This window comes from Oncorhynchus kisutch, linkage group LG6, assembly GCF_002021735.2.
Source record: "Oncorhynchus kisutch isolate 150728-3 linkage group LG6, Okis_V2, whole genome shotgun sequence".
NCBI classification, from domain to species: Eukaryota; Metazoa; Chordata; class Actinopteri; order Salmoniformes; family Salmonidae; genus Oncorhynchus; species Oncorhynchus kisutch.
In genome coordinates this window covers 57,860,053-57,871,187 of record NC_034179.2, presented here as the reverse complement: position 1 = coordinate 57,871,187, position 11,135 = coordinate 57,860,053, and the positions used below count along the sequence as shown (strand labels likewise).

At 44.5% G+C, this 11,135-nt stretch overlaps 1 long non-coding RNA gene across 3 annotated transcripts; it reads left to right on the top strand.

Moving 5' to 3' along the window:
* The first annotated feature begins 4,588 nt into the window (after positions 1 to 4,588).
* LOC109892192 (uncharacterized) lies at positions 4,589 to 9,342 on the top strand. 3 transcript variants are annotated; one of them, XR_002255580.2, is made up of 6 exons: positions 4,589 to 6,053; positions 6,330 to 6,434; positions 6,533 to 6,580; positions 6,700 to 6,753; positions 8,569 to 8,633; positions 9,271 to 9,311. It is a non-coding gene; the product is annotated as an uncharacterized LOC109892192 (long non-coding RNA). The 3 variants fall into 3 exon arrangements; XR_004210342.1 differs by having other exon boundaries at positions 8,569 to 9,342; XR_004210343.1 differs by lacking the exon at positions 8,569 to 8,633 and having other exon boundaries at positions 9,271 to 9,317.
* Positions 9,343 to 11,135: the final 1,793 nt, after the last annotated feature.

Below are 11,135 nucleotides of genomic sequence, written 5' to 3'. Positions count from 1 at the left end.
GCCAGTCTGCATAGAGCAGCCAGAGATGTCAGTCTGCATGGAGCAGCCAGATCTGCCAGTCAGCCAGACTCTTCCAGATCTGCCAGTCAGCCAGACTCTTCCAGATCTGCCAGTCAGCCAGACTCTTCCAGATCTGCCAGTCAGCCAGACTCTTCCAGATCTGCCAGTCAGCCAGACTCTTCCAGATCTGCCAGACTCTTCCAGATCTGCCAGTCAGCCAGACTCTTCCAGATCTGCCAGTCAGCCAGACTCTTCCAGATCTGCCAGTCAGCCAGACTCTTCCAGATCTGCCAGTCAGCCAGACTCTTCCAGATCTGCCAGTCAGCCAGACTCTTCCAGATCTGCCAGTCAACCAGACTCTTCCAGATCTGCCAGTCAACCAGACTCTTCCAGATCTGCCAGTCAACCAGACTCTTCCAGATCTGCCAGTCAGCCAGACTCTTCCAGATCTGCCAGTCAACCAGACTCTTCCAGATCTGCCAGTCAGCCAGACTCTTCCAGATCTGCCAGTCAGCCAGACTCTTCCAGATCTGCCAGTCAGCCAGACTCTTCCAGATCTGCCAGTCAGCCAGACTCTTCCAGATCTGCCAGTCAACCAGACTCTTCCAGATCTGCCAGTCAACCAGACTCTTCCAGATCTGCCAGTCAACCAGACTCTTCCAGATCTGCCAGTCAACCAGACTCTTCCAGATCTGCCAGTCAACCAGACTCTTCCAGATCTGCCAGTCAGCCAGACTCTTCCAGATCTGCCAGTCAGCCAGACTCTTCCAGATCTGCCAGTCAGCCAGACTCTTCCAGATCTGCCAGTCAGCCAGACTCTTCCAGATCTGCCAGTCAGCCAGACTCTTCCAGATCTGCCAGTCAACCAGACTCTTCCAGATCTGCCAGTCAACCAGACTCTTCCAGATCTGCCAGTCAACCAGACTCTTCCAGATCTGCCAGTCAACCAGACTCTTCCAGATCTGCCAGTCAACCAGACTCTTCCAGATCTGCCAGTCAACCAGACTCTTCCAGATCTGCCAGTCAACCAGACTCTTCCAGATCTGCCAGTCAACCAGACTCTTCCAGATCTGCCAGTCAACCAGACTCTTCCAGATCCGCCAGCCAGCCAGGATCTGCCGGAGCAAACTACCTGCCTGAGCTTCCTCTCAGTGCTGAGCTTCCTCTCAGTGCCGAGCTTCCTCTCAGTGCCGAGCTTCCTCTCAGTGCCGAGCTTCCTCTCAGTGCCGAGCTTCCTCTCAGTGCCGAGCTTCCCCTCAGTGCCGAGCTTCCCCTCAGTGCCGAGCTTCCCCTCAGTGCCGAGCTGCCCCTCAGTCCCGAGCTGCCCCTCAGTCCCGAGCTGCCCCTCAGTCCCGAGCTGCCCCTCAGTCCCGAGCTTCTACCTCAGTCCCAAGCTGCCCCTCAGTCCAGTGGGGTCCTTGGTGAGGGTTATTAGGCCTAGGTCGGCGGCGAGCGTCACCAATCAAAGGACCCGTTACAGGGGGACTAAGACTTGGTTGGAGTGGGGTCCACGTCCCGAGCCGGAGCCGCCACCGTGGACAGACGCCCACCCGGACCATCCCCTATGGGTTTTAGTGTGTGGCCGGGAGTCCGCACCTTGGGGGGGGTTTCTGTCACGCCCTGGTCTTAGTATTTTGTGTTTATATATTTATTTGGTCAGGCCAGGGTGTGACATGGGGTTATTTTGTGTTGTGTTGTGGTATTGGGGGTTTTAGTAGGTATTAGGATTGTGGCTGAGTAGGGGTGTCTAGCATAGTCTATGGCTGCCTGAGGTTCTCAATCAGAGTCAGGTGATTCTCGTTGTCTCTGATTGGGAACCATATTTAGGTAGCCTGGGTTTCACTGTGTGTTTGTTCCTGTCTCTGTGTTAGTTTTCACCAGACAGGCTGTATAGGTTTTCACATTTTTCCGTTTGTTGTTTTGTATTGTTCGTGTTTTCGTTTTCATTAAAGATGTCTCGATTTAACCACGCTGCATTTTGGTCCGACTCTCCTTCGACGGAAGAAAGCCGTAACACATAGTGAGTAACGTGTTAGTAACATGGGCAACTACTTTGGTAAAACAGGATCGAGACCAGGTTGAATTTGTGTCCCTGTCCATTGATGCGTCCAATCTTGGACATGTAAAGCTGCTACCAATAGTAGTCAGATATTGTAAGATATGATGGCAGCACATCTGTGGAAACAAAACTGCTTGATTTTTGTTGAATTGAATGGAGAAACAGCAGAGGAAATTGCAGCTGAGGTCCTGGTGGTCATCCAAAAATGTAACCAGGAAAACATTCTCTGCCAACAACAAATACCAACTTTGGAGGACTGAATAGGCTGGGGAGGGTCAATGTCCATACCAAAGTTAAAAATGCTCTGCAGCGGGAGGTGATTGGCTTAGGTTTTCATTCATAACACAGCCAGAACAGCTTTGGATATGATGTTGAGTATCTGCTCACAAAGATATTTGAATTATGTTCATATTTTCACTGTCAGAGTAGAAAGACTGAACGGCTTTTGTGAGTTTGTTGGCCAGGAGTACCATAATATTTTAGGACACAGCAATGTTCGCTGGATGTCCATGCTCCTTGCTCTAGAAAGAGTGCTGAAAATGTATGTGCCATTGAAATCCTTTTTTTATTTCTGAAGACAAATGCCCTGTTGTCCTACGAACAATGTTCGAAGATCCACTGACTGAACTTTGGCTGGCCTTTGTCCATGGAAACTTGACTGTATTCAGTGACATGATCAAGATGCTTGGAGGCCAGGACCACTGTGCTGTGGACTCCGCTGCAATTCTGAGAAATGTTGAGGCAAAATTGACTGCAAGACGTGATGAAAACTTCATTCCAGTTTTGGTCAGAGGACTTCTGAGAGAGCTAGAGGAAAATGGAGACATGTCTAAAGAGAGCTTTCTCAAAACATCCCAATCATTCTTCACTATGGCTGTGAACTACTTGCAAGCATGGGGAAAGCACCCAGATAATCTAAAATATTTACATGGTCTCCTTTTAAAAAGGCAACCTCTGCGTGAAGAGATCCAGAAGGCAGCAGGCACACTGCAGGAAAAATGCCCCAATGTGACCATCAATGAGGATGCATTGTGTTACGAAGTTACTGGCCTGCAAGAGTTCCTAAAGGGGGAATCGCTTGAAGAATGGAAAACATCGGAGACACCGCTTAGTCAGAGATGGAGCACGGTGGTTACCGACTTCAAATAGAATGACATCCCACACACTATCCTGGCTAGATTAGCGTCTGTTGTCATGTGCTTACCTGGAAGTAATGCACCAGTTGAGAGTGTTCTCCCAAATGAATGATATATGGACAGCAGCAAGAAATAGGTTCACTGTTCCTACCATCAAGGCCATGCTTATTGTGAAGACAAACCTTAACCTCCCCTGCCAGGAGTTCATGGAGAAGCTGGCCAAAGGCAGAGCAATCCTGAAGAAAATACATTCTTCTGAGAAATATACAGATTAGGTTGGTATAAGTATATTATGTAGTTACCAATCTCATCAGCATCTTATTTCTTTTATGTTAAGTATTTCACATATACTATTGTCTGTTTTTTAAATTTTGCTCATGTTCTCTTCTGCTCTTATTCTAGCAGGACCACTGAAAGGCTGTTCAGATCGGACAGTTCTGTCTTGTCTGTAGTGTTTCGGTAATATAGTTGTTTTCTCTGTCTATCACAGTGTGCCTGTTAGACTAAGTACATGAAACCGGAATTGTCCCCCTTTTTTATTTCATAGATAATAACATTGGATATTTTAATGATATATTAACCGCCGAACTGGAAATGTCCACGGTTTTCATTTCAGAAATCTGGTCACCTTAAGTTTGATGGAATAACCATTTGAACTCTTCTACATATACTGTATTCTAGTCAAGGCTCATCCTATATAACTACTGCTGTACACCTTTTCTATTCACATACTGTCCATAAAGTCTATACACACCATCATATACATATATTATATTCCAGACTGACATTGCTCGTTCTAATATTTCTATATTTCTTAATTCCTTTATTTGTATCTTTTGGGATTTGCGTGTTTTGTATTGTTAGGTATTATTGCACTGCTGGAGCTAGGAACATAAGCATTTCACTACACCTGTGATAACATCTGCAAAATATATGTATGCGACCAATAAAATTGTATTTTATTTTGATTTGACTGGTGTGGTTGGACAAGAGTGCCGACGTCACGTAAAATGAATTCAGTACCCAAAGAATAGTAACCGAATGGCTTCGGATGTGTCAACCCCCCCTGTCGTTCCATGTGTAAATCTATTGTAACAGTGCATTTCCACATAACATGATTGGGGCGATGAAACAATGGATCCCCATTCATTTGAAATGGAGGGAAGCGAAGTTGGCGGAGGGACTGTTGGGCGATGGGAACATGGACGAGGGTGCGTGAACAGGGCAGGACCAAAGTAGGAGAAACCTGAACTTTATGCAAATACTCTGCGATATAGCAATGCTATTGACCAATCAAAGCTCACTATAGCTTCCAGCCCCAGCCTGCTTGCTAGCACCCACATGAGGGCAAAGCTAGCTTGGCTGTCTGAATTATCGTGTCGTATCGTGGTGATGCACCGCAACTGTGAGAGACGCCCTAAGGGTTTTATTGCCATTTGACTAAATTGCAGTAGCAAATGTGGATCTTGATTCTAATGGTGGTAGAAGCCAAATCGAGGATGATGGGACTGTTGTCCAAAAAAATGGGAAACGGACCAAAGTTGTGTTGGAGAACAAAATGAAGAGCTCAGCTGGAGTCCCCATTTATCTTGTAGGAGTGCGTTTTTTTGAGGATGAGCAACTGGATGAAATACCAGTTGAGAAACCTGTTTCAGATATCCAAACTGGTGGAAGAGGTAGTGGGGTAAAAGTAAAGGCTGTGAGGATCACGAAGTGGGCTTGTAAGTCCGAGGAACAGATAAATATGCCATGTTGTGCGTTGCTCTCCAGAGCAGGGCACCTGTAAAGGGGGTAATATCTGGCGTCTTGTGGGACGTCAATGTTGAACAAATTAAGAATATCCTTGGAGTGGTTGATGTACGTCGGATGAATTGTGTGGTGATTGGAGTAAAAGTAAAGAGTGTCTGTTCTGTTTTTGATATGGAATCCCTCCCTGCCTGGGTGAAGTTAGGGTATGTGAATCATCATGTCCGAGCGTTCGTCCCAAGATAGATGCAGTGTGACCTTAGTATGGCTTTTGGACATGTCAAGTGTCTGTAGTACAGAGAAGCGAAGATGTGGAAGTTGTGGAAAAGAAGATCATGTTGAAAGAGGAAGATCATGTTGAAATGTTGCAATTGTGGTGGGAACCAAGAAGCTACATCTTTGAAATGCCCGAAGAGGGCGAAAGAGAATGAGGTTGCCCGAGTCAGGGCAGTCCAGAGAATGTAGAGGCTGGCAAAAGGGTTAAGGGAACGAATGGTCCTCCTGAAGACTCCATGGTGTTGGATAGGCTGCAGAGTTGGCCTCTCATCAGCAGGATCCAGATATGTTGCATGTTAAGTAGGTGGACTTTGTGGCTTTTATGGAAATGGCAGTGCCTCCCTCTCAGGCCCTGGGGCGTTATGGAATTTTAAATGAAGGAAGAAGTGGGAACTCTTTTTTTTATTTTATGAAGTTTCCTTTTTTCACCCTCGTCCAGTTGGTGGCGGTAATGCACCGTAAACATTGGATGCCAACCGCAGATAAACCCCAACAAAGAAGCGTCCCTGTGTCGCACAGTTGCCACAGCCGCAAAGTCATACACCCTGCCTATTGCTACAATTTCTCTTTTTTAAATGGGATTTTAATCCTAACTATAATTAACCCTAACCACACTCCTAACTGTATCCCTAACCTTGAATATAGACGTTGTGTCTGTGCTATCTAAACCGAGGTTTGAAGCGATACGGGCCTTTCGAAGCTCAAAACAAGGGTTTTGAAACTATTGATTTTGCAGGTAGATTCTTGAAATATCAACTGTTATTTGTCTCGATGGCTTTGGAGACTTGTCCCAAGGACCTCCACAATTTGCGGGCATTCTGTGTTCTCTTGTGAAGGTAAATACAAATACTATGCTGGCAAGCTAATGTTAGCAAAGTCAAACACTTGGCAGTGGCATGCATTTGTAAACAGTAATTTACAAGAGGTTTCCTAGCTAACATTAATTACTATTTATCGAACGTAACTTTTTAAAAAGCTTGCTACTATCTATTCAACGTAAAGCTTGCTGAAATGTTTGTGTGTAATATAACTCTGGTCTAGGGCGTGTGGAAATGTGCATGGCTAACTATATGTGTAATCATTCAATCCATCTTTCTCTTGTCCCTAAACAGACTATTGACCAGTTTGAATATGATGGCTGTGACAACGGAGTCATACCTTCAGATGAAGGGGAATCGAGAGATGGTATATGAGTGTACAAGTTCCTCGTTTGATGGGTAAGCTCTCTACTTGTAATTGATTACTTTTCGGAGATGGACAGTTCTGGACAGTGAGTGTGTGTTAAACTGTTTTGTCTCTGTTTACATGGTGATAGCCCAGATGAGTCCAGAGGACAGCTGGGTGGCCAAGTGGCAGAGAATCAGTACGTTTGTTGTCACGGTTTATCCTGTTGGACTATGACTTTCTTTCAAACGTCACCTTGAAGTTTAATTTCATTCTGTTGTAATGCTATTGTGTTAGTTTTCACTTTTCCTTGTTCAGGTAACTGCAAACCAGGTGTCTATGCTGTGACGGTGACAGGGCGGTTACCTCCAGGTATGTCATGTTCAATGTCAGTTAATTGTATATTCTCAATACTCGACCAGGGCTCTAAAGTGCTACCATTTTGGTCGCATATGCTCCTAGATACGACATAACCAAATGTATGTGGACACCTACTCAAACATTTCAAAATCATGGGCATTAACGTGGGGTTGGTTCCCCCCTTTGCTGCTATAACAGCCTCCACTCTTCTGGGAAGGCTTTCCACTAGATGTGAAACATTGCTGTGGTGACTTGCTTCCATTCAGCCACAAGAGCATTAGTGAGGTTGGGCTCGCAGTCAGTGTTCCAATTCATCCCAAAGATTTTCATTGGGGTTGAGGTCAGGGCACTGGCCATGCTTGTAAAGTTCTTCCACACCAATCTCCACAAACTATTTCTATATGGACCTTGCTTTGGGCCTTCCCCGAAATGTTGCCAGAACAGAAGTCTAAATTGTCATTGAATGCTATAGCGTTAAGATTTCCCTTCACTGGAACTAAGGGGCCTAGACCGAACCATGAAAAACAGCCCCAGACCATTATGCCTCCTCCACCAAACTTTATAGTTGGCGGATGCCAGGAGGACATTACCTGCCCCATGGAGAAAGTAGAGTCCTCCTGGCAACCCAGATTTGTCTGTCAGACTGCCAGATGGTGAAGCATGATTCATCACTCCAGAGAGCGCATTTCCACTGCTCGAGAGTCCAATGGCGGCAAGATTTACAACGCTCCAGCCGACGCTTGGCGTTGCGCGTGGTGATCTTAGGCTTGTGTGCGGCTGCTCGGCCATGGAAGCTCATTTCATGAAGCTCTCGACGAACAGTTCTTGTTCTGACGTTGCATCTAGAGGCAGTTTGGAACTAAGTAGTGAGTGTTGCAACCGAGGACAGACAATTTTTATGCGCTTCAGCACTCGGCGTCCCCGTTCTGTGAGCTCCTACCCACTTTGCGGCTGAGCTGTTGTTGCTTCTAGACGTTTCCACTTCACAATAACAGCACTTATAGTTGACCGGGGTAGCTCTAGCAGGGCTGACATTTTACAAACTGACTTGTTGGAAAGGTGGCATCCTATGACAGTGCTACGTTGAAAGTCGCTGAGAGCTTCAGTAAGGCTATTCTACTGCCAACGTTTTTCAATGGAGATTGCATGGCTGTGTGCTTGATTTTATACACCTGTCAGCAACGGGTGTGGCTGAAATAGACGACTCCACTAATACTTTTTTCCACATACTTTTGTATATATAGTGTATTTTGTTGTGCGACCTGACATTTTAAGTTGGGAGCACCAGTGCAACCAGGAAAAAATTAAATCACCCAGATAATAATTGTGGAAATGATGGGCTTCACTGTGCAGTTGTTTCCGAGTGCCCTAGAGAAAAAAAGCAAGCGCAGATTTATTCAATCCAAAGCTTAGCTACATGTAAATAATATTAAAGAATGCATCAGTGATTTGTAATTCTTGCAACTTTCTGAAGACGTAAAGGCATGGGAATGCGTCAGTCTTCCACTTTGTTTAGCCAATTAGCGATGCCAAAACATTTATTTCCCAAAAAACTGTCCAAATGAAATGTTAACTGCAAAGTAGGCTTACCTGCCAGAATGGTATCATATCATGATTTTTATCATTCAGCTGGTCTTTTGTTTAGCAAACTCTGCTATTGTGCATGCAGTATCCTACATAAACATTGACGGACAAATTCAATTAAAGGGCAACTTGTTTTTCTTCCCCCAGATCTCAAAAAGAATTCCTGATGTGGTTTAAGCATTTTTGTTGACTTAAACTACTAAATTGGATGTTCTTTCTATTAAAAGTGTGATTTTTTTAAAGAAAATCTGAAAAAAAGTGGTGGAACCCAAAACCTGAAAAAACAACCAAGAACTTTATTATGGCTGGTAAGGATTGTTTTGTAGATTTATTCACCTGCCACAGTGGCTGGTGGACCAAAAACTTAGTTTTTAGGCCCTGTTCATAAACTGGGTCATTCCAAAACCACTTGCAGGCATTTGTTTACACTTTGTTCAGTCATGCTAGCTAGGTATAGCTAGTTACTTTACCAGTATAGCTGGTTACTTTATTTAAAAAAAAATTGGGCACAGAAACAAATGGAAAGGGGTAGCTTCTTTAGAAGATCAGAGAGTAAATGACTGATCTCTTGTTATATCTCAACTGATTACATTTTTGGGGGGGCTTTGATGTGCTAAATGTAATGTTGAGCTCTTTGTGTTTTTGTGCATAAACGTTAACAAGAGTTCTGTCCGTAGTACTTTTCCCTCCGTGTAGTTCATTGCACCAAAAGGAGAACACAGATGTGGTTTATTTCTGTGCGTGTTAAAAAAGTAAAATAAGTAGCATATCTGGACATGATTTACAGTAGATATATCTGTCAACACAGTCATACACATGATGTATAATCCTGTAATATGATTCTGGCCCACAATGGCAAAAATATATTCTAATGTGGCCCTCCATTGAAAATAATTGCCCAGACCTGCCCCTAGACCAACTTCAATTTGCTTACCACCCCAATAGATCCACAGACGATGCAATCGCCATCACACTGCCTTACCCCATCTAGACAAGAGGAATACATATGGAAGAATGCTGTTCATTGACTATAGCTCAGCATTTTACACCATAGTACCCTCCAAGCTCACCATTAAGCTCGAGGCCCTGGGACTGAACCCCGCCCTGTGCAGCTGGGTCCTGGAGTTCCTGACGGGCCTCCCGCAAGTGGTGAAGGTAGGAAACAACACCTCCACTTCGCTAATCCTCAACACTGGGGCCCCACAAGGGTGCATGCTCATCCCCCTCCTGTACTCCGTGTTCACCCATGCATGGCCAAGCACGCCTCCAACTCAATCATCAAGTTTGCAGATGACACAACAGTAGTAGACTTGATTACCAACAATGATGAAACAGCCTACAGGGAGGAGGTGAGGGCTCTGGGAATGTGGTGCCAGGAAAATAACCTCTCACTCAACGTCAACAAAACAAAGGAGATGATAGTGGACTTCAGGAAACAGCAGAGGGGGCACCCCCTTATCCACATTGACGGGACTGCAGTGGAGAAGGTGGAAAGCTTCAAGTTCCTCGGCGTACACATCACTGACAAACATAAATGGTCCACTCACAGAGACAGTGTGGTGAAGAAGGTGCAACAGTGCCTGTTCAACCTCAGGAGGCTGAAGAAATCAGGAGGCTAAAATCCTCAAACTTTTACAGATGCACAATCGAGAGCATCCTGTCGGACTGTATCACCTGGTACGGCAACTGCACCGCCCACAACCGCAAGGCTCTCCAGAGGGTGGTCCGGTCTGCACAACGCATCACCGGGGGCAAACTACCTGCCCTCTAGGACATTGACAGCACCTGATGTCACAGGAAGGCCAAAAAGATCAAAGACAACAACCACCCGAGCCACTGCCTGTTCAACCCGTTATCATCCAGAAGGCGAGATCAGTACAGGTACATCATAGCTGGGACCGAGAGACTGAAAAACAGCTTCTATCTCAAGGCCATCAGACTGTTGAATAGCCATCACTAGCACATAGAAGCTGCTGCCTATATACATACACTTGAAATCACTTGTCACTTTAATAAATGGAATACTAGTCACTTTAATGTTTACATATCTTGTATTACCCATCTCATATGTATATACTGTATCCTATACTATTCTACTGTACCTTATTTTAATGCCGCTCTTACATTGCTTGTCCATATTTTTATATTCTTAATTCCATTCCATAGATGTGTGTATTGGGTATATGTTGTGTAATTGTTAGATATTACTTCACTGTCGGAGCTAAAACCACAAGCATTTCGCTACACCCGCAATAACATCTGCTAAACACATCTATGTGACCAATAAAATTTGATTTGATATGCACTATACACACACACGGGTTATGTATTGTAGTGGTGGAGTAGGGGCCTGAGGGCACACAGTGTGTTGTGAAATCTGTGAATGTATTGTAATGTTTTTTAAATTGTATAAATGCCTTAATTTTGCTGGACCCCAGGAAGAGTAGCTGCTGCCTTGCCAGCAGCTAATGGGGATCCATAATAAATACATTCATAGTACTGCACTAGATATACCAAGAGCCTTATGAAACCATTTTAAAGACAGAATAACAATAAAAAAATGAACAAGGGCTAGTTTATGCTGTCTAAGGTGTTTGAGTGTAATCATGTTGGCCATATTGGATTCAGAATAAAATTGATTCACACCAACTGTCCTTATAGGCATGAGTGTTGTACACATCAGTGTTTCTTATTTACAAAATTCCGTTTTTATGGCAGACATATTTGATTTGACACAATACTGGATTTGAGACAAAAAATATAAAGATCTGTGATTGCCCCTTTGATTTAATTGCAAGACTAAGCAGAGC